Source organism: Vicugna pacos, chromosome 2, assembly GCF_048564905.1.
Source record: "Vicugna pacos chromosome 2, VicPac4, whole genome shotgun sequence".
In the NCBI taxonomy this organism is placed as follows: Eukaryota; Metazoa; Chordata; class Mammalia; order Artiodactyla; family Camelidae; genus Vicugna; species Vicugna pacos.
In genome coordinates this window covers 100,904,813-100,927,366 of record NC_132988.1, presented here as the reverse complement: position 1 = coordinate 100,927,366, position 22,554 = coordinate 100,904,813, and the positions used below count along the sequence as shown (strand labels likewise).

Here is a 22,554-nt window from a genome sequence, read left to right as displayed (position 1 = left end):
GAGCTCTCTAGTAAACAAAAATGCATCACTGAGTTATATGTGAATCTTATATGTGAACCAAAATGTAACCTTATAATTTCTAGTTATTTTAATCAAGAGGCCAAGCTAGTAAATTATTTTATATGAAGATTATTAGTATAGGAGATAATTATTTTACTGGACTTAGTGCCATATGCGAATGCACTTGTGATTTCTACCTAGAGCACTTATTAATTCAGGCGCATTCAAGAAGAAAGCAGAGTAGAGCAAAACGTGAATTGTCCCTGAAACTTTCCACTTACCATTTCTGTAGCATAGATTTAATATAGGAGACAGACCTAGAGACTCACAGTCATGTGTATGACAATAAACAGAAAGCCTCCTCTTCAACAAGTGCGGCCCAATTTGAGTCTGAAATACGATCAATTGAATTTGTATCGTCTTGTCTGGGGGACTAATGAGGAGTGGGCATGAGAATTTTAGTTCATCACTTTGAATAGGAGCCTGTGGAACTCAGTATCACTGGCAAACACTGTAGATAAAATAAATAGGATATGAATTAACAAGGGGTTGAAAGGTGATTAAGTGCATTCAAGACTTTTCTAAGGACAGTAATTAAATAGCTTTGTTATAAATAAAAATGTAGATGTAAGGAATAAGCGTATAATGTTAGAGCAATTCAATGGAGATGTCTTTAGACTGGGGTGGCTCTAATGCTTTGCAGCTTACACAAGCAAACCAACCTCAGCCAGAGTCTGACGGAGGGGGTCTTCCAAAGCACATGAGCATCAGCTGGTCTTGAAGCTGGACCTGGGCAATTGCACACTATCTACCTTCTCCCCTGTCCTTGGAATTTCCACTTTGCCTACCCTTTTCACAGCCAAAGCTATTTTCAAGAATACAAACCTGGGAGGGTGATGTGTTAGAGTCCATCTGAACGGCATATGTGACTGAACCCAGTCAAGGTCTGTAAGTAAGCTTTTAAGATTCAGGCAGGCAGGTGCAGAGGTCTATTTGCCTTGTGATCACCCAAGACAAACCTTGTAAGTTCCTTTGCTTGTTAACCCTGACACCTACCACCTCCTGGAGCAGTCTGACTCTTCATTCAGTCTTTCATTGACCTCCGTCTCTGCGGGCCAGTTCACAAACCACCAGTCAATGAACTTGAATGTTAGAAGATGAAACTTAAGAATAACCAATAATAAATCGTCAATGGGACTTTCCCAGTTAAGGCAGATGCCTACGCTATTGCCAGTCCATTTCCTTGCTTCGTTTCCAAATCTCTATAAAAACCTCTCACTTAGTTCACAGATCCTAAAACTTCCTAACCAATTTTGCTTTCATACTGCCTGATTCAAAACTATACATGCTCAAATAAACTCTTGAAAATTTTAAAGTGCCTCAGCCTATCTTTTAACAATACTATTCAATGATTAATGGAAAACATAAAATATATTAGTATGGACACAGAGGTTACTTCATGATGATCACGAATTTCAACTACAGAAGGGATAATACAAACAAAATAATGGATAAAACAAACATCCCTAATGGTGTAGTTAAATACGATATTAAATTATTCTTTTTCTGCCATTATTTTCCTATTTCTCTTCCATTCAGTTGAACAGATAGCAAATACAAGCTTTCTTGCTCCAGGGGAAATTTAGTTCCAAGAATCTAAATTCACGTTTAAGATTATGCTCAATACTTCTGAAAGAGATTAATGGAATGTACCAGAGAGTTTTAAGGAAATGATAAGATAAACTTTTCCTCTGAGCTAACGATTCTCCAAGATGGGGGAGAAGAACAGATAAAAGTCATGCATAGTACCCTAAACACAAGGGACATGTGACTTGTTCCCTGGGTCTCAAGGATTATGTAAAGTATAAAAAAATAAACAGTTTTGGCTTGAAGCTTGTTGACTGGGGTAGCTTGACAAAAGAGAGACAAACAAATAGAAAAGCTGCCATAATGAAGGATTGCACAAATCAGGGCTATGGAGGTCTCAAGAAAAATCTGTATAGACAGATAGCTGTACAGAAAGGCCAATGCCTTCGTCACCTCCACCCATCCAGACTTTGGCACCAGGATCACAGAACAATGGCACAACCATAGCCACAGAGGATAATAGGAAGGGCTGACATCAAAGGTTCTTTCAGAAAAACTGAAAAGGAAGCATGCAATGAGAAGTTAAGCCACATACATGAGTTTGAGAATCATGGTTCCTTCCCGCTACTACTCATACAAATGGCATTTGGAAAACTAAGAGTCAGAATAAATAATGGACTGTAAAATATACTGCAAATTAGGAGGTGGGGAAAGCATCACTTCTGCTTAGAGCTTGAAGGATAAAGCAGAGAGGACATTGACTCCTTAGTGGTAAGGATACAGTATATTCATGTTGTGTAACTCTGGACCATGTAATCTTAGGCATCTGTTGACAAGTAGGAATACAAAGATAGGAAGCAAGGGGACTATTCTGTTCCCTCTGGAAGCATCCTGTTACAAACTGAAATAAGAGGAAGCAGATAGATATAGATTCATCCAGTTGGGGGTATGGCATAGAGAATCTGATCTATATGCCCTGAGGAATCTCAGAGGATAATGGCTCCATACCCTGTTATTTTACACAAGATTGTATTTCTTATAAAATATAAACTAGGAAGGTTAATATGTGTTTGTTTTGTGATATTTTACTAGGAACAGATATGCTTTCTTATTTCTACTTCTACATTATCCCGCAGCTGCCATGTGATTTCCAACTTCCTTTTGCTATACTACTCCATTGGAAGCTCAGGCACATTAACCTTTAGCATTGCCTAAATACCACTGTCTTCTCAGCCTTATTGAATTCTCAGTTGCAGATAAAGTGGCTTGCTCTTTAAAGGTTAGCTATGGACCTATTCTTGTGACCTAATAATTGCTCAGAAGACTTTAGCAGTTATTAGGTAAAACAAATCAATACCAAGGAAATCAATATTAAAGAGAAAATTAAAAAAGATTAGACTTAATTATTATTGGATCTTTTTCCTACCTTAAAAATCAATGGTTGTTCAAAAGCTCCATTACCTATCTTTCTCCAAAACAATTTTGTGTATCACGGTATGTGTGTTTATCATGGAGTTGCCATGGTCTAGTCTCTCTCTTCTTAACTAAAAAAAAAATTTTTATATAAAGAATAGCTGTTTATAGAAGTATTGTTATAAAGAGCAAAACAAACAGAAAAAAGTAATCAGAGTATTACTTCTCACAGTTAAGGCAACTAATGCCCTAGTATCACAAAATCCTTTACAAAAGGAGATGGCTTAATAAATTCTAGATCAGGGATTTTTGTTTGTTTTTGGTAATGTCTTTTTAAGTTTATGCTTTTAATTTTTCCATTTTTATTAAATTTTATTAGTACTAATAAAATACTAATAATTTTATACTTGCCACAGGCCCTTCATATCAATTCTTACAACTTACTATTTTGTCAGTCACCTTTGAACTAAGGTTTCACAAATACCAACAAAACATATCTATGTTTCACCCAAATTGAACTGTATATATACAATAGCAAAGGATTTTGATATTTTATTCTACACTTTTATTCATGCTCTTAGGTTTAGAAGTATGGGAATGCCCTCTGTCCTTTCTCTCATTTGGTGAACTTCCCAAAGTGTAAAAAAGGTTGCATGTACTAGGGGACTAGATGAGATGCCCAGATGGAGGGAAAACTGTGGCCGGTGAGAATCGGCTGGACCACATCTTCATATGCTGTAGCCTAACTGATAGGAAGCTAGATATCACACATAGATCCCCAGCATCTGAAGAGCTATCTGAGCAGAAGTAGCAGTGGTTTTCTCCCTTTCATAGATTCCCTTAATGTCCAGAAATTTTCAGTAAGTAACATGGCATTTATCCATGCAAATCCAAACTATAACTCAAACCAAAAGCTACATGTTTTTGAAGGACAACAAAGCATCCTTTAATTAACTTGTATTTACTTACATACTTTTCTTTATTGGTTTCTCTGACTTCCATAAATCTGCAGTAGTTTATAATCATGCTACTCAACGTGAGGTCTGAGGACCAACACTATTGGCATCAACTAGATTTGACAGACATGCAGAATCTTAGGTGTTACCTGAAACCCGCTGGATAAGAATGTTTATTTTTTAACAAGATGTCCAGGTAATTCATTAGCACATGAAAGTGGAAAAAGCACATATGTTGAAGTTATTCCTGGTATATCAATGTCAACTATGGCTTCCAAGACCTCAAACCGGCATTCAGTTTGTAACAGGCTGTGTATCTCGGTTATTACTCCCATTCCTGAGAAAAATATCATTGTGTAACTGTCATATGCGAGGATGCTTCTAGGTTCTGTGAATTCAGCAGTGATAGACAGATACAAAATCATCTGCTCTTATGAACTTACATCTAAAGGAAAAGAGAGTTACTAAAAACACAAAACAAGTAAAGTATTTAGAATGCTAGTGGAAAAAAATATGAAATTAAATAATTTATTGGGAAAGGAGAGGAAGGTGGTGAGGTGAAATTTTAGATAGTATGACTAAAGAAGACGTTACTACAAGTTCTAATAAATTCCTGTAGGAACTGAGGCAGCAAGTTTAACAGATATTTGGAAGAAAAAAAGTAAACAATTTATGGGATAAGATGCTTTATATTAAGCCTGGAATACTTGATTAGCTCTACTTCCAAGGGCAGAAAAATAATAATATAAAATATTAAGGGAAATGACTTTTTCCTGAGTGACTATTAGTTGCAGTTATTGTGATAACTAATTTATTGGTATTGTCTCCTTTAGTTACCATGACAACTACACTGGATAAACATTATTATCTTGATGAGACAGAGTCTCAAAGAAATTGGCTAACTTGCCAAATTTCATATAGCTTGAAATATATGAATTAAGATTTAAATGCCAAATCCATCTGCCTCAAGAGCCCATGCTATTTCCTCTAATTCTCTGTGTGTAACCCCCTCATAACTAGGATCAGATTTAATTTGAAAGCAAACAAAAAGCCCTATTTCTTAACAAGCTGAAAAGTGTGATTACAAAACTGAATCAAGAAAAATATATTACTGACTTCCTTTGTTTCCAGAACATATGAGGAAAGATAAAAGGCTTAAACGTAATACTGACCATATTGTCATTTTGAATCAGCAATTTTAGCATTTGGGCAAAAATATCAGCAGTGGGATTTTTTTCAAAACCTCATGTTGCTTCCCTCTGACCTATGTTTTAGATTCATTAGTTCAGTTTTGGGGCTCAGGTATCCTTTCTATAATCAAAAGTCCCATAAGTAATTCTGATGTATGATAATATGTGACAGTCACTGGCGTAAGCTTTTAAAGAACCTGATCAAAATCATCCAAAAGCAATTTCACCTTGGAGGAAATTAACAGAGACAATATTGGTTGAGAGTCTCGTCCACATCCTTTTCTATTAAGGACAATACATCTGCCAATAAATAAACTAAATTACCTTTGTAAACTCTTTATCAGCTCTGACCTGGATAGTGTGCAATTTCCTCTGCAGTGTGTTTCCAGATAGTCCATACTGATTGGACAGTATCAATCTTACAAACTGCATTCATCAGGTGTTATTTGAAAGAGTATGTGATGTGATCAAGGAATAAGAAGAATGAGTTGGAACACTGGAAATAGAATATTCCAAACTCTATTTAGTAAAGTTTAAATGGATTAGATATATATTTGTACATTCAGTTTCTTCAGCTGTTTACCTATCTAAATTAAAAAAAATTCTATATGACACAACTTAAATTTTATAGAGTTCTGTCACTTTGGATTGTATTTGAACTTTTAATTCAAAGTCCTTGAAGAAAAATCTACTTTAATGTAAATTTACTTTGTGACTGACAACTTGACAAGAAATAGCAGAATTGTGAAAATTTGAGATATTGTCGCAAGACTATCATTGAAACTAGACAAACAATAGTGATATTATAAAGGTCACTTACTGTGATTTTTGGAATTAAAAGTTATCCAAGAGTATACAGTTCCACTATGGATAGTGAAAGCAATTTATTGCTGCTTTTCAGTATTGGAAAAGAGAAAGTTCATGCTGTCATTGATTGACCTTTAAAAAGAAAAATGTAGCTAGCTTACGGGTAATAAGAAAGCAATATATATATATATATTGGTTACCTTTACAAGTAGACTTTCTTCATTTGAGCTTATTGCATAGGTTTTTCACTATAATCTGATTGAATAAACTATCACTGCCAAATCATATTACCATAATGGATATGTGGTTCCTTTTTTGCAAAAATAAAATTATAAAGTAGGAAGACTTTTTTTTAAAATTTAAGTCATTATAATTTCTTCATTTGATAAATAATGCAGCATAGAAAATATGTAATAAATGCTATCATTTATAAAAAACTAAAAGCCTCATTTTAAAAGAGTTAATATTGTTGAATATCTTTGCAGCTATAAGTTTAACCAACTTCTCTTTTTGGTAGAAAATATAATTATGTAGCATAAAGACAGTAAAAGATATAAAAGTTTCCATGAAAAATGATCATAATCATGGTCAGTTTTTGCAATTGAATAAGGAATGATTGTCTTGGAACTATGACATTTTTCCTATTTAAAGTTACCATCATATGTTTTTCCTCTTTTATCTTCTTTTCAGATCTTCACTTCTTTTTGTTGTATCATATATTTTATGGAACACTAAATAATGAAAAATACCCAGTTGTGCCATGCTACTTTATATTTTTTTTATTTCAAATTTTAGCTTAATTTTATTTGGTTAGGTAAAATTAACAAGCTTATTGTATTCATAGACTCCATAAACTACTTGTTTGCACAAACAGAATGTACTTATTTTTGAACACCAATTTTACTTCCAATATTTAGTTCTTTGTCTCTTGGCTTTTCTAGTTCAATCTGATTTTCTGAATTAGAGTACATGAGTTTTATGAGGTCTGATCATAAAGAAGATGACATTTAAAATTATAAGCCTAGTAAAAATATAAACTTAGTTTTTGACACATTTACATTAGGCGGTATCAAATAAATGTTTTGATTTGTTAAACTCATTATATTTTATTTTTAAAATGAGGATTTAGTGATGATATCTTTTAAAACTTAATTTCTGCCAATTGCTGTAGAACTTAATGCCAGATCCTTTCTCAAAAGGTCTCCCGGCTTTAAGTTTGAGTTAATTTAGGTTAATTAGGTTTGAATTCTCTTGAATTCATTGCTCTTTCTTTCTTTGAAAGTTGAAGGTAAGCATATTCTTATAAGGCTTCAGGGATTTTATATTTTGCTGTATAGTTTGATTTATATTTTAATACTTCTCCTTTTAAGTTTTGCAAATCTGCAAAACTATAGACCCAGCTTGTACCATGGTATCCTTCAATGACCTGAACTTACAAAACACAGGGGCCTCAAAAGACTATATCAGCAAGGTAGCCTTCTGTGATAGGGAGTACTTCTTGCACGGTTTATTCAAACACCTTTATAGAAACCAAGTGCAACCTCTTATTAGAGTCCAACATCTTAAACCTCAAACATCCTTAAAGAGGCCAAGGCCTAATTGCACGAAACATCTGTACTGCTCAAACCCACATTTAAAAAGCCAGCTGAAGATTTGTCTTTTGACTTGCCTATGTGATTATGCATAATATTCCCTGCTTAGTACCTCTAGGCAAAGAGTCATTTGAACATGCTTTTTTTCATAATCTCCCTCAGTTTCCCTTATATCTTATTACAAAAGAATGGTGGAAATGAGTTAGTATGGGCATGTTTATCTCGATATCCACCTTGTTGTCCAATCTTTCTGCAGGCTGTCTATGGAAGATGCATAAAAGGAACCTACTTGGAGTCATAGGAAGTTGGAATTTAGGACTTTAGGTATATTTTCAAAGATATGTGCTGTCTACACATCTATTCTACCAGGCTGAAAACTAACTGCATTTTTATCAGAGAACGGCAGTCAATTTTATCAGAGTTATTTTCAGTAACATATATTCTGATATTTTACTGGCTTATTGCAATAAAAATGTACTTCTCATTTAATACACCATTCAACATGGATAGAAGGAAGAAGCATCCAAGAGACCAGGGCTCTGCTCCACACAGGGCCAAATTTTTCCATCCTGTGTCTCCACCGTCCTACGTGCACTTGGTGTCCTCTGCATTCAATCAGTCAATGGAGAAAGAGAGTCAGAGTTCTGGAAGGAAAGTGTGCATGGGACAGTCCTGACAGTAATGCCCATCAGGTTCACTCATGAACTCTACTGACAACTGACAAAATCCGAGTCACATGGCCACATCTAGAAAGTGAGAGATGCAATGCATCCCAGCTAAGCGCCCGGATTAGCTGCTAAGGACCCTTACTGATGGGCACTGGCAATCTCTATTGTGAGTATTATGGTTTCTATTTGTCATATATATTTACATATCTGTACATATTCTTCCTCTCTGACTCTATTCAGCTTTAACTAGGTCTTGTGTGACCTGTCAAACACAGGTTTAAAGACTGTAATCTATTTAACTAAGCCATCACTATTACTTGGGAACTTTGTAGACCAGTATTTAATTTTAACTCTAAAATTCAACCTATTAAGCTAAAAATCCCTTTAGAATATGCTGATGTGTTTTTAATGAGATGAATTATAAGATAAATGAAAAAAGCAAAATGGGATCTCTGTTTCCACTTAAAAGATTTCTTAACAAGAATTGCATAAATGTTAAGGTAAAGTCTCCTATATGGGATTTGGTAGTTTCTTTGGAAGACATGAAGAGGAATTATTTTTGTCTTACTCTTCTGTATCAATTTCAATTAATAGTCATATTTAGACACAAATTCTGGTGTTTAGTAATGGGCCTACATTAATTGTAAAAATAAATGAAATAAATAAAACTTGACCACTACATAATTATTCAATAACTGTAATAACCAGCTGAATTTTTAAGGTTCTGTATGTTCATAAATGTTTAATATTAGCTTTTATATCCTCATGAAATTACTGATCTAACAGAGAAACTTAATGTAGAAACATAACATGATTACTTGTATCAACATACTGAGTATAATTTACTGGATAGGGCATGTTGGCTAACAACTATATCAACTAACACAAAATTTGAGTGGCAACAAATATTTATTGAACTAAATTGAGTTCCCCATTTCTTACTGTTGGAATGTCAGGCATTCTTGGAATACACTAAGGCACTCAAATTTACCCAAAAAATATATTTTAAAAGAGGACAATTGCAGTTTAAACTGCTATAAATATTGCTTTTAATATACACAATTCTTAATAACACAATTTCATAAAGACTTGTTTGGGGCTGTGAATGATACAAAAGAACATGAAAATGAATGAAGCCAAGAGACAGCAGTATTAAAGAGGAGAGAATTATATTTGCTTTAATAGTTACCTAAACAAATGGCTCAGTATTGAGGGAAAGATAAGGGAGGACTGAATTATATAATTTAAGATTTGATTCTTTTAAATAAGAACCAAAATTATTTAACTTTATATATTTAAATTTTTTTTTTTACCAGTTACTAAAAACTGATTAGGTTGGCCATGCTGGTTCTTTGAAAATTTTAAAAGTCTCCTTAGTCTCTTAAGTACAAGAAATTGAAGGAAAAATATGAACTTTGTAATGTTTATAAGTAAGATATTCTCAGACTTCTTACAAATATCCTTATTCACTTTTCAAGTAAATATATGGAATTCAAACTATTCATTGATTTTTGATTTAATCAACTGCATGATATTTCACTAATGAAGATGCAAGAGAGGACAACACAGCATTTGATCATAAAAACATTAGGTTTACAACCCAATATCTATGCAAAAAGAAAATGATTTCAAAGTGTCATGGAAAGCAAAACATATCTGAAGTATTATCACAATATCTAAAGGTGAAACTCATGTAAATAACAAAAGGAAACCTACAGATGCAATGGAGTGTATCTCAGATATTGCTTATGCGTTACATTGAATACGCAGCCTCACACTGTATTCTAGCTATTGGTACTATGACCAAATTTATGTTGATATATCTTGAAATGTCTTGAAATCCCTCACCTCAGTCTAAAACAATGCTTATTTTTTTTTAGCTCAGGTATGTTTTTGTGCTGCATGAATGGAACGCAGCAGAAAATGACTTAAACTCAGTGTAGCAACCTGGAAGAGTAGTGGCCTGGCAGGGGTAGGGGTGGGGCAAATGATTGTCAAAGGGACATAAGATACAAAAGATTCTTCTGTTTCTGTTTTCCAGATGGATTGTCCTGAGTCATATCTCTTGGGTTTCTCACATCCTCCCAAATGGTTGAGTACTTTTGGTGGAATTGTAAATTGGTGCAGCCACTATTGAAAAGAGTATGGAGGGTCTTTAAAACTAACAATAGGATTACCATATGATCCAGCAATTCCACTCCTGGGCATATATCTGGAAAAGATAAAAACTCTTATTTGAAAACATACATGTACCCCAATGTTCATAGCTGCACTATTTACAATAACTGAGACATGGGAACAACCCAAGTGCTCTTCAAAAGACGATTGGCTTAAGAATATTACTCAGCCATAAAAAGAATGAAATATTGCCTTGCAGCAACATGAATGGACCTAGAGAATACTATACTAAATAAAGTCAGACAGAGAAAGATAAATATTTTATTACTTATATGTGAAATCTAAAAAATATATAATACAAATGAATCTATACACAAAACAGAAACAGACTCTCAGACATAGAAAACAAACTGGTTACCAAAAGGAAAAGGGAGGGTGAGAGGGGTAAATTAGGAGTACGGGATTAACAGATACAAAGTAGTAAACATAAAATAAATAAGGCACAGGGATTTACTGTACAGCACAGGAAAACTATATTCAAGATCTTGTAATAAACTATAATGGAAAATAATCTGAAAATAATGCATATAACTGAATCACTTTTCTGTACACCTGAAACTAACAAAACATAGTAAATCAACTATACTTCAATTAAAAAGTAACTCTTAAAGATATCGTGTATTGATCATGTAGAAAAAAAAATCTTATTCTTTTATACCATTACAAAAAGTCATACAAATTACCTCATTTATTTTCAGTAGGCCCCTCCTTTCTTTTGCTTGTTTATAATCAGACTGTAATTTAGAGTGATGGGGACAAAACAAGTCAGAATCAGAACTGAAGTATACTAGAATCTTGCATGGCACAAATATTACAAATTAAATAACCAAATTGTTTTACTATGCTATCTTCTGAATAAGTTATTTTTTAAATGAATGGTAACAATAAAATTTTTAAGCAATAAGTAATTTTTTAACCTTGACCAGGTTAAACATTCTATAAAATTTGTCATTCATAAAATCTGACTTGCTGTTGCTACTACCAGGAGGAGGACCCAGACCAATATTTTTTTTTGACCTTACTCACCTCAAGTTCATGTGATAATCCTCTCTGAAGTGAAAAGAATATAATCGCATAGACTCTCTACCTTGTAGATAAGATATTTATAGGTTTTGAAGTACAAACAAGGTCTAGATATATTTACTTTATTGTGACATGTGAGTTGCATTGATTTTTATGTTTGGAGTTCACAGTTTTAGTGATGAATGTTGTGTAAAGAATTGCTGACTATATATTATGCATCATTTTTAGTAATCTCCAAAACTTTCGAGAAGAAATAGAAAAATGCCAACTGAACACTATTATAAGCCTGGTTTCCCTGAAACAGAACATGATAGTTTGTATTCACATACGAGCAATTTATTAAGGACATGCTCCCAAGAAGTCAAGTAATTTTGACGAAATCTCAGCATCAGCCCTATTGCAATCCAGACGGGAGCTCTAAAGCTTAGTTATGCCTCTTATTTTGTTCCATTTGTAGGGAGTGTGTGTGTGAAGAGTAGGATGGAGATGTGGAAACTCTAACCACCCAGTCATTTCCTCCTGCCCCTCCAATCTCTTTGTGTTGTGGGGGGAAATGGCTCTGTAGCTTAAGGGCAGTCATTAAAAGCAAAACACGGGCACCTGGGGACATAGAGACAGGCACACAGAAACACTGAAAGTATCCAACAGAGACCTGTCCATTCCCTGTGCAAACAAATGATGATGATAGGAAATGCTTCTTCTGTCGAAGGCGGGAATGATGCAACAATGTACTTACTGATTGGTCCTTAAAGACAGGAATTATTTCTTAATTGTTTTTATCCCCAGTGCCTGGCATAGTGCATGATTTATCTAGTAAATGTTTAGTAAATATAAGTAGACTAATTAAATACACACACACCTCAAAGGACAGAGATAATTAATGAAACTTCCCAATTTGCCTAACACATATGTCAAAATTTTGAATCACAATATTATAGCTGTACCAAACCATCTGTCAAGAATGTCTCACATAGGATTTTAGTATTTAATCAAATGAAAGAATATGCTGTGAAGTTTTATTTTCTAGTACATGTTCATGTATCTCTTCTGTACTGGACCCTCCTGTAGATTTCAAAGGAGACTTGCTCAGCAGTGCTAACAGCATAGGAATAAGAGTTTCATGAAAACAATATTCTATATTTTTAAGTTATTAATTCAATACCTAAGGGGAAAAAAAGAGGAATGAGAGAAGAAATTCTGGCATTATATTACACTGACTTTAAATGCAGCAAAGCAAGTTTTCCACAATTATCTTTACTTTCTTTTAATTCAGTGAGTTTTCTAGATGAGAAAATACTTTCCCATATGCATTAATGTTAGTTCATAGAGTAATTTATATACACTGAACACTTTAAATTCTGTTTCTCCTCTTCTTCCTTAATTTTTTTATTAATTCCTTTTCTTATTCTTGCTTCTCAAATAATATATATGCATATGGAGTATATATAACATAGCAGGTGTATAAGACATAACTGTAGGCACTTTTAAGCAACATGCTAACCCTGAGATATTGTCACTAGGAAACTTCTAATGCCATTTCAAAATATCCATTAGAAATAGGCAAAAGTTTCTTCTTTCATTTTTTTGCTTTTAGTTGTGGGGAAAAAGTCATTTCAGTGTTGTGACCTTAAAGGTTGATTTTTTTATTTTGATTTTGCTTGTGACAGTCTCTAGAATATACAATTTTAAATTCAGGAGGATTATAAAATTTTTTGATTTAACATATTTGATGCATTCCCGAAGATAGATAATGCAGACATTTGCCTTCGTCAAGTTATCTGTAAAACTGTATATATTCTAATCATAGTGTGTGATGTTTATTAATGATTTTATTTCTTTAACATGGCATCTAGCATAGAGCTTGAAAGAGAATTATTACTCAAGATGTATCTATAGCGTGACTTTAGTAAAATTTTATAATGTCAAAATGAAAGTGTTTAGTACTTTTTTTTTTGATAATTTCAGGCATTATTACCTTAAAATATAATAATGAGAGACTTGAGAAAGAACATATTTACTGGATTGGATAATTCAGATCATTGATAAAATTCCCTTTGCTTTTTAAATGGAATCTTATACCAATTATTTCTTAGTATCAGACAAAGATTCCCTTATAGTTACTGTTCAGGATGCATGTAATTTTGTACAAGTGAATTGGTCTCCACTATATTATAGGGATTGACTATCTCTGGAATTACTCAAGGTGAGACTAGAATATCACTTTTTAAAATTGATAAAATATTTCGATGAGACTAAATGCTAAATACTTGCTACTAAAATACAGTCAATTCATGTTACTTCTTGCCTTGAAATCTTTGGTGTTTGCTCTTTGCTTTAAAGATAGATTAAAAACATGTTAAATTGTCTTATAAATCTATGTATAGTTGGATTTATTGATTTTTTTAGCCTCTAATCTTACCACTCACCAGTTCAAATTCTTGGCTTCAACTATTTTGAATTATTAACTCATCATATTTCCATGATCCTGTCTCCAGTCCTTGTAAAGATGTTTGATTATCCTTAATTATCATTTTCTTCTCTTTCACTTTGTCCATATCTACAAATCCCCTAGGTTTCACTTTCCTTCCGATAATAGTCCTGCAGGTATTCTAAGATGAGATTCAATGTCACGTGTAGCTCCATAGCGTCTAGTATTTGGGCAGATGGTGACATTTCAGCCACTGAAATTTTCTATTACCTTGTCTGCATTGATCCACCAGACTGTAAAAATCTTGAACTATTAAATAATTGTACTTCATTCATTTTTGTATCCCAGCAACTGGCAGAGTGTTAGGCACTCCACATTCTACAAATAGTATATATAAATTCTCTCACACACACACATTCATAATATCCTACACAGAAGAGATTGATGAGATTATTTTTTATTCTGATGTGCCAGGGAAACTTGTATATGAGAATGCTAGGTAGACACCTCGAAATAACTTTATGTGGCCAGCTAAACAATGACCACAGCAGAATATGCCAGTTACTGCTACTGATTCAAACATATGCCAAGCCTAGTGAGATTTGAAAGCATCTTTAGATTTACCATATCTGTTTCCTCTTTTCTTCATCCAGGGAGAATTACTTGACGAATCAGTTGATTCATCTTTAAATCGACACATTATTTCATATTCGTAACAGTAAGACAGTGGTTAAAAATGTACAAAAATTAATTCTTAAAACAAATTTAGTATGTGTATTGTTATGGAAAAATTAATCTATTAATACTTATTATGGAGAATTAATCTACAGTACCAATGAGAAAAACGTCTTGAAATACAACTATTATATTGAGGTACAAACACAGTTAGTCTCAATAAAGCCTCCTTATATTTTGGTCTCACTGACAACTCACCTCCTGTCAATGAAAATTCTTTAACATCAGTCCATGATTTATATCTAAATATTCTGGGCTTATTGCCAGTGTGTGCCCTCTGTATTTAGCTAAATTTTAATTCGTGTGTATTGTATTATTTCTCTATTGCTTAATAAGCTGTAGTTTTTACCTATTTATTTTTCTAAATAAACCACTTATGAAATAACTATATATGTTTATACTTATAAAACTGTTGTATTTTGATAAATATTCATAAAATATAAATATGGATTCATGATGTTTTGATGTGAAAAAATTTTGTGTCTCAGTCTCATAATCATTAATTCTTGAGGATTTGATACTGTCTATACATCTGAGTATCTGGAAGAGGATAAATTCAATTAATATGTAGTTAAAACAATGCACACATGCATTAAAATGTAAAATGCAATTATACTTTCATTTGATCAATAAATGGTAAATTGTTGATTTATATTCAATTACTGGATAGTTGACCTGTGAAATATGATTTTCTAAAACTAGAGGACAAAAAAACTAAATTCCCTCTGCCATTCTTTCAGAATTTTTCTCTTCTTAAAGGTCAAAGAGAAGCATGTATCCCAAACCATGTTTTACTACAGTTTAATTAGAGTATGTGTTTTATGCAACCCTCTCTTTATGTGAATTTTAAGATCCCCAGTTTGATCAGGGAAGTGGATTCTAAAAATAGTTTCATATGAAATTTAAATAATTAACTTACCAGAAGCACATTTTCAAAAGTCTTTACTACATTCAGTTACCCTCCAAAATATGAAGTACCCAAGACTAGAACTTGAGAGGTCTTTTATTTGGAAGGTGGTCCCAAGAGCTTTACTGATAGTGTGCTGTATTAAAAAGCATACTGAATTGAATGCCTTCCAGAAGCATGCAGTTGAAAGATGGAAGGCTGGAGCATTATCCAAAGTTTCCATTTGCTAACTAACATCTAAGAGTTGTCCCACACTTCTGGGCTAGAAGTTTCACCAGGATCTAAATTTCTAGAAGCCTTGGGTCCTGGAGCACATCTGGAAAAACTCATAAATATGCTTGAGATTGATACTTAAAGTCAAGGTGAATCAGTATGTTGGCACAGTTTGGCTGAAATCAAAGATTACCCAAAGGGATGTGACATTGGTACCTAAAACACCTGCTACATCTGCTTTCTGTAGAACAGACATAACTCTAGGTGCTTAGGATACACTGGTGAGTAATACAAACAAAAGTCCGAGCTGTTATGGAGCTCCGATCCTGGTAATGGTAAAATGCTCAAGTTGAATTGGATGAAGATTTGGTTAAATATATCCTTTTGTTATTTGACTGAGATTTGAAATTGTGAATAATTTGCAACATTTCACAATAAACCTTTCCCTTAGAAGCATTTACCTCTATTGTGATGTTGTTTTCCTTTTGGGAAACACAGGAAATTACACTGATATTCAACGATAAGAAATAATAGTGCTAAGACATTATTATTAAATTATGTATAAATATCTTCATAATCAGAACATAGCATTTTTATGCTAACATGTGTATTTGTTGAATATAGGAAAAAAATTCTGTGTATAACACAAACAGTATCTTTCCTGAACTAAAAATTAGAATATTGTGATTTGGATTTCTTATCATTTGTATGGCTTCACATGAAATTTTATAACTGACAGCATAAACAAAAATCACTATATTTATTATCTTAATTTGTCCCCATTTTTTGCAGATATTAAACTCCATAAAAAGGACTAACATCATAGTCAAGTGTTTTCCAAAATGGGAAAAAAATGCAAGTTCAGATACCCAAGGCAATTATTGTAAGATCTACCATAAAGATAGAATATTTTTAAAAATTAGTTGAAATAAGGAAAATAAATTTTTTAATCTTTAGTAATTGTTTCGATAAACAAATCTACAGGCTATCTTGTCTCTATTGTTCTTGCACCAAAACACTCAAAAATACTTTTGACCAGCTTGTTAATTTGCTAGTGCCAGTGTCTAGGAAGCTCCATAATACTGAAATAAGATTCCATTTAACTACTCACCCAGAGCTTCTCAAAGTAGCTATAAATTGGAATTAAAAAATAATATTTATTTGAAAAGAATGCTTGAGATCTTGAAGTAGTGATAATATTCAATACACCCTTTCAAGGAGAAATTTCTACTTTGGTTGTGCAGATAGAAGGAGACATCCATTTATAATATTTGGGCTAATTGCACTGCATCCTGTGGTAGGCACACTATTTTACAGAGAAGGCCACAACAGTAACTTCAATCCCACATTGTGATTTTGCCATTTTTATGAAGCATAAAGGGAACTCTTCTTCATCTTATGAATCTGAGTGAATCTATTGCTACTTTGTAACCAGTGGAAAGTAATGGAAGTGACACTGTTTAACTTCAGAGACTAGTTCATAAACAACAGTGGACCATTGCTTTTTTTGATTAGACAGATATTTTGGGGCCCAGAGCTACTATATAAGAAGCCCTGTGGTATGAGGAACCCTAAACTAGCCCATGAAGAGAGATCATATAAAGAGACTTTTAGACTAAACAAGGAGTGGGGGAGGGAGGGAGGGAGAGACAGAGAGAGAGTGAGAGAGACACACGCCTGGTAAATTTACCCAACTCTTTCAGCTCTGGTCTGTACCTGAAGGCAGTTACATGAGAGAGAGACAGAACCATCTCCCTGAACCCTTTCTGAATTCCTGATTCACAGAAACTGTAAGAGACAATACAATTATTGTTGATGTTTTAGGGAGATAAGCAAAACACTCCTTAAGGAGAATGCCGATCACTTTTCCATTTGTTTAAAAATCATTTCCACCATGCCTTTACCCCTATAATAGAAAGTCTGAATGTAAGTGCTTAATATATATATTTATTAATAATTAAATTTACTTTAAAGGAATGATGTATTTGTACCTAAAATTCCTTCAAGTACTTGAACCCAGAAAATCATAGACTATTTCCACACAAAACTGCAAATATATATATATGTAAAATAGACAGTTAAAAGACAGTATAAACTAGAAACTGATAATGCATCTTATTTTTTTTCTTCATCATTAGCTGAGAAGATGCACAAATTGTTCATTAGATACTGGCCTCAACTAATAAAAGAGTTTTATATAGGTAAATGTGTAGTTTGAGTCAATAAGTCAGTATCTAGAAATTTTAAATGTTTTCATGAGTTACTATGAGGTAAGTAATTTCTCAGGCCATTGCTGGATGGTTAAATCTTACTTTTGCAACTCACGGAAATACCTGAAATATCTGAAAGCTTAGTTACCAAAATTACTATAATAATTATAAGCATAGCAAAACACTAAGGAAGTAGATTCAAGAGATATAAAGTGAACTTAATGGGTAAAAACCATTTATCTTACATACAAACAATACTTGATAGTTTCTTTTGATTATGCATAAAGGCCTTCCTAGTGCACTGACATCTATGTCCTTCCATTCAGATTGTGCAAGGTGTCCGTCTGCATACTTTGGAAATGGTCCAAGAATTTTCCAAGATATAACTCAATTAACCTGCTACCTTTTTTTCCCCCAAAATTTCTCCAAATTCTCTGTTTCTTGAACTACAGTCTTTTATTTCTCAGTTTCAAAAAATCTACATACTATGTGTTAGCATTATCAGCTATTCTTTCCTGTGTACAAATCTCTCCAAAACTCAGTAGTTTCATACAAAGGCCATATATTTTTACTGATGAGTCTATGATGAGTCTATGAGTCATCTGGTGGTTTTACTGATGTAATTCTCACCTGTCAACTGAGTTTGCTCTTATGTTTCAGTCGATTGAGTGCTGGGTGGTCTAAGATAGCATCGCTTGCATAATTGGTGGTTGGCTTGCAATCATCTGGGACCAAGGAGAGACTACGTGTCTACTATTCTTCTTTAGGCTAGCCAGGGCTTCTTCACAAGGGGCTTACAGACTTTGAGTCCTAAGTCAGAACTGGTAAATCTCTTTTACTACTTCCTATAGACCGTAGCAAGCCACAAAGCCAGTCCATGTTCCATGGATGCAGAAACAGACAAATACTTAAACTTCATCTGTCAAAGGAAGCCTTTTAATCCCTGATTCAATTGAGCAAAAATACTGGTTGAGAAATAACTATATCATTTTTGCAAATATTCTACCATAGAAGTCTAATGGCCAGCTAGGGGTCATGTTACCAAAAGAGAGAAGGAATGTAATTGCTTTCTCTGACAGTCACCTTTTTGCCTCTGGACCCTTTCTTATATTTGTTTTTCTCATCAGATTTATTTTTTATACCCACTGCGATATCAAGTGATGATAACAAAAACAACAATAATAACACTAATGATATTAGTTAATATTTATTGGACACTTACCATCTGCTGGTTACTATACTAAATTATTTATAAACATGACTTATTTATTATTTATTCCCCTCAGCAATTGTATATAGTAAACACATTTATTACAGTATAAAATTATGAATGAATAAGTGCACACAATTTTTATTATTTATTTATTATTATTATTAATTTGTCTCAGAATAAAAGCAAGCAATTGTACATTGGCATATAAGGATGTGCACACAGAAAATTCTTTGATTGCATCTTCTGTTATCCCTTTCTGTCACTCCACTACAGAAACTCTGGCCTCCTTTCTCATTCCAAAGCAAGACAGACAATATCCCTGTGCAGCGGGCTTTCCACCTGCCTGGAGCAATTCTGCCAGATGAATGAATAGATTTTTTTCCTCACTTCCCTCCATTCTTTTCACATACAGTACTTTCTGAATGAGGTCCACCCTGACCATTTTATTTACTATTTTAACCTATTCTCCACTTCCTCTTCCCTAACCCATCCTTCTGTTCTCTACTATGACTTGTCACCTTCCAGCACATTATAAAATGTACTGTTAGAATTGAGGTCGACAAACTATGTCCCATAGAACAAGTCCAGCTCTACTTCTCTTTTTGTAAACAAAGTTTAATTGGAACATAGCCACACTCATATATTTATGTATTCACTAGGGATGCTTTTATGATACGATGGCTGAGTTGAGTACTTGTAACAGAAATGTAAGACTCAAAAAGCTGAAAATATTTACTATGTGAATCTTTTGAGGAAAAAATATTCTGACCTTTGTCAATGTAAACTCCAAAAAGGCAGGGAGACATACTTTGATTACTGATGTGTTCCAATGTCTAGAAAAACAAATTAATGTTTTTTGAATGAACTAATTTTCCAGGCTACTCCTCTGTAGTATGTATCTATATACTAACACTGTTGTAAATACTTTGGGCATAAATTCATGTAACATAGGAGGGAGAATTTTGAGGTGGACAACATAACACAGTTTGAAAATATTTCCAAACACAGTATAGCTTTATTTTATGACTTGCTTGATACAATGGACTAATTTTTCCATACTAGAGTTTACTATTGAGATATTTTTCTGACATATATCTTGATGTTTTTCCCAATATATTATCTTTTAAAGTCAAATTAAAGGTTCATATCTTTTTGTCAATCCCTTTCCCAACTATTTCAGTCTAAAATATGTAATATCTGCTTAATTTCTGTATCTCCTGATAATTCTACTATAGACATGAAAATTTGTTATATTTCTAACTTAAGTTTTCTGGATAGAGATACAGTCTTCCCTCAAACTACTTTTAAAATACTGATTTCTTAAATGCTGGAATTTTGCCTTATGTTTCTCTACAGTGACTACTTGGAATTCACTAGTTATTCCACCAATACTTGATTTTATTGTCATCAAAATTTAGCTCTGCTAAAAATAATTTTGAACCTTTTAAGTACTTATCTTTATGTATAGAATATTATACTTCTTATATTTCTTGAAATGGTAAAAGCAGCCAAATAAATATTTTTAAATATCATTAGAAGTCCCTCAAAAAGAGAACTTTTCAAATGCCCTGCCCTCACTTTCTTTATCCAAGGTGTAAATATCACATCCAAGCCTGTGTCATTCTACTCTGTTTCAGACAATATTAAAAAGTGTTGACACGTGAGAGGTGGATACAAGTTTTCATTTGAAAAACCATTCAACCTCAGAGTAGAAATGTTATTTCATGTAATTAGAGGAGTGAATTAAAGTCAGGATTTGTATGAAATCCAATTACTTTTAAGCTCCAATATAAGATGTATTATATTCATTCCCTTGTCAATTTGTGCAGACTTTTTTGTAAGACTCTGTGGGTACTAAGGTAACTAACATTTGGTCCTTAATATCAAGGAGCCCAAAGATTCGGAGATATGGGCAGACACAGAGAGGTACCCATGAATTCACCCTGAATTCGACATTGACATGTGTATTTACAAGGTTTACATGGGCTGGGGTCAATCGACATAGGCAAAGATTTTACAATTAAGCTTGTTTTTCCGTTTGTTCTTTATAACCATACATAGGGATTAACTTTACATGTTTTCTTCCCCCTAAGTTTCCTGTAATTTCATCGATTTCTAAAGCAAATTTTAAAAGACAATTTTTGGAAATTTCTATAAAAAATTGATAAAATATCCCTTTCAAGATAATTCCTGGAACTACACAAATTGATTTAGTGAATGAAAGATATATATATTTTTAGCCTTTTTGAAAATTATTGCTTCAAGAAAATTCGTAGAATCTGTATTCTCTTAATAATATTTGACATTGTCACTTTCCCTAATATACTGTCCCTGACTATTTTTGCTTTATGTGTTCTCTTTATATTCAACGCAGTTGTTATATATAGCCACTATTTGGCAGCTATATAGTTTCCTGTGTGGCTATACAATTATCTATATGCACTTTATCTTGTTAATTATATTTCAGACCCCATAATAGCAAGAAGAATGTTTTATTTATTTGCTATTACTTATCATCCTTAAAACAGTACTTTATTAGATACTCAAATATATTTTAAATGAATAATGTTTCTAAATTTTTCAATAAAAGAGATTTAATTGCTATTTTACTTCACTTCCATGTTAATAAGCCTTTAGGGGCAAACTCCCCGTCACATAGAATTGGTAATTTCTTTATAATTATGTACCTTGAGGGCAAAACCCTGTATTTTTATTCTTAACATAAAAATTGAGATCTTATTCTTTCTTGTCTTCTACTAAAATGTTTAACATATAGTACATGCTTGAGTCTTGGTTGAACTCATATTTGCTCCATCTGGAAGACACCTCCATCAGACATCTTCATCCTTTGCTCTCTCATTTCTTTCCAAATTTTGTTCAACATGATTTTATCAGAAAGAATTTCTTGGCCTATTTTATATAAAAAAAGCAAACTAGATCTCATATATTTATTTACCACATCCTTCTACATTATATTGTCTATATTCTTAATGCTCTCTGAAGATATCTATTCATCCTTCTATCTATATTGTTTATTTATCATCCCCAACCCAAGAATAATACTCTCATGGAGGGTAAAGATTTTTGTCTGTTTCCATCCTGCTGTTTCCTTAGTTCATCAAATAGTACCCAACACATAGTAGGTATTCAATAAATATATTTTATTCACACTACCAATTACACATTTTAAAAGTAAGACTGAAAATATTTTAAACATGGAATATGACTGATATTTTAGTATTTTTTAAATGTTAACTTGCATCCTAAGTGTGCAAGTATGAAAATAAAACGTAATTTAACTTGCTATTAATTTAAGATTAAAACTTCTCTTTTTTAGCTCATTTTTGAAAACAATACTGAAAGTATAAGTATTCTAAATGCTTGTACTATCTATTCATAAGTGATTTTAAAAACAAAAAGATCAATCCAATATT

At 32.9% G+C, this 22,554-nt stretch overlaps 2 long non-coding RNA genes across 2 annotated transcripts; both read right to left on the bottom strand.

The window, feature by feature from the left end:
- Positions 1-315: 315 nt before the first annotated feature.
- LOC140700481 (uncharacterized) lies at positions 316-6,062 on the bottom strand. Its single transcript, XR_012078886.1, has 3 exons — positions 5,967-6,062; positions 3,014-3,131; positions 316-511 (listed from the first exon to the last, which is right to left on the bottom strand). It is a non-coding gene; the product is annotated as an uncharacterized lncRNA (long non-coding RNA).
- A 4,283-nt stretch (positions 6,063-10,345) lies between these two features.
- LOC140700483 (uncharacterized) lies at positions 10,346-14,125 on the bottom strand. Its single transcript, XR_012078887.1, has 3 exons — positions 13,841-14,125; positions 11,075-11,125; positions 10,346-10,425 (listed from the first exon to the last, which is right to left on the bottom strand). It is a non-coding gene; the product is annotated as an uncharacterized lncRNA (long non-coding RNA).
- Between the last annotated feature and the right edge of the window lie 8,429 nt (positions 14,126-22,554).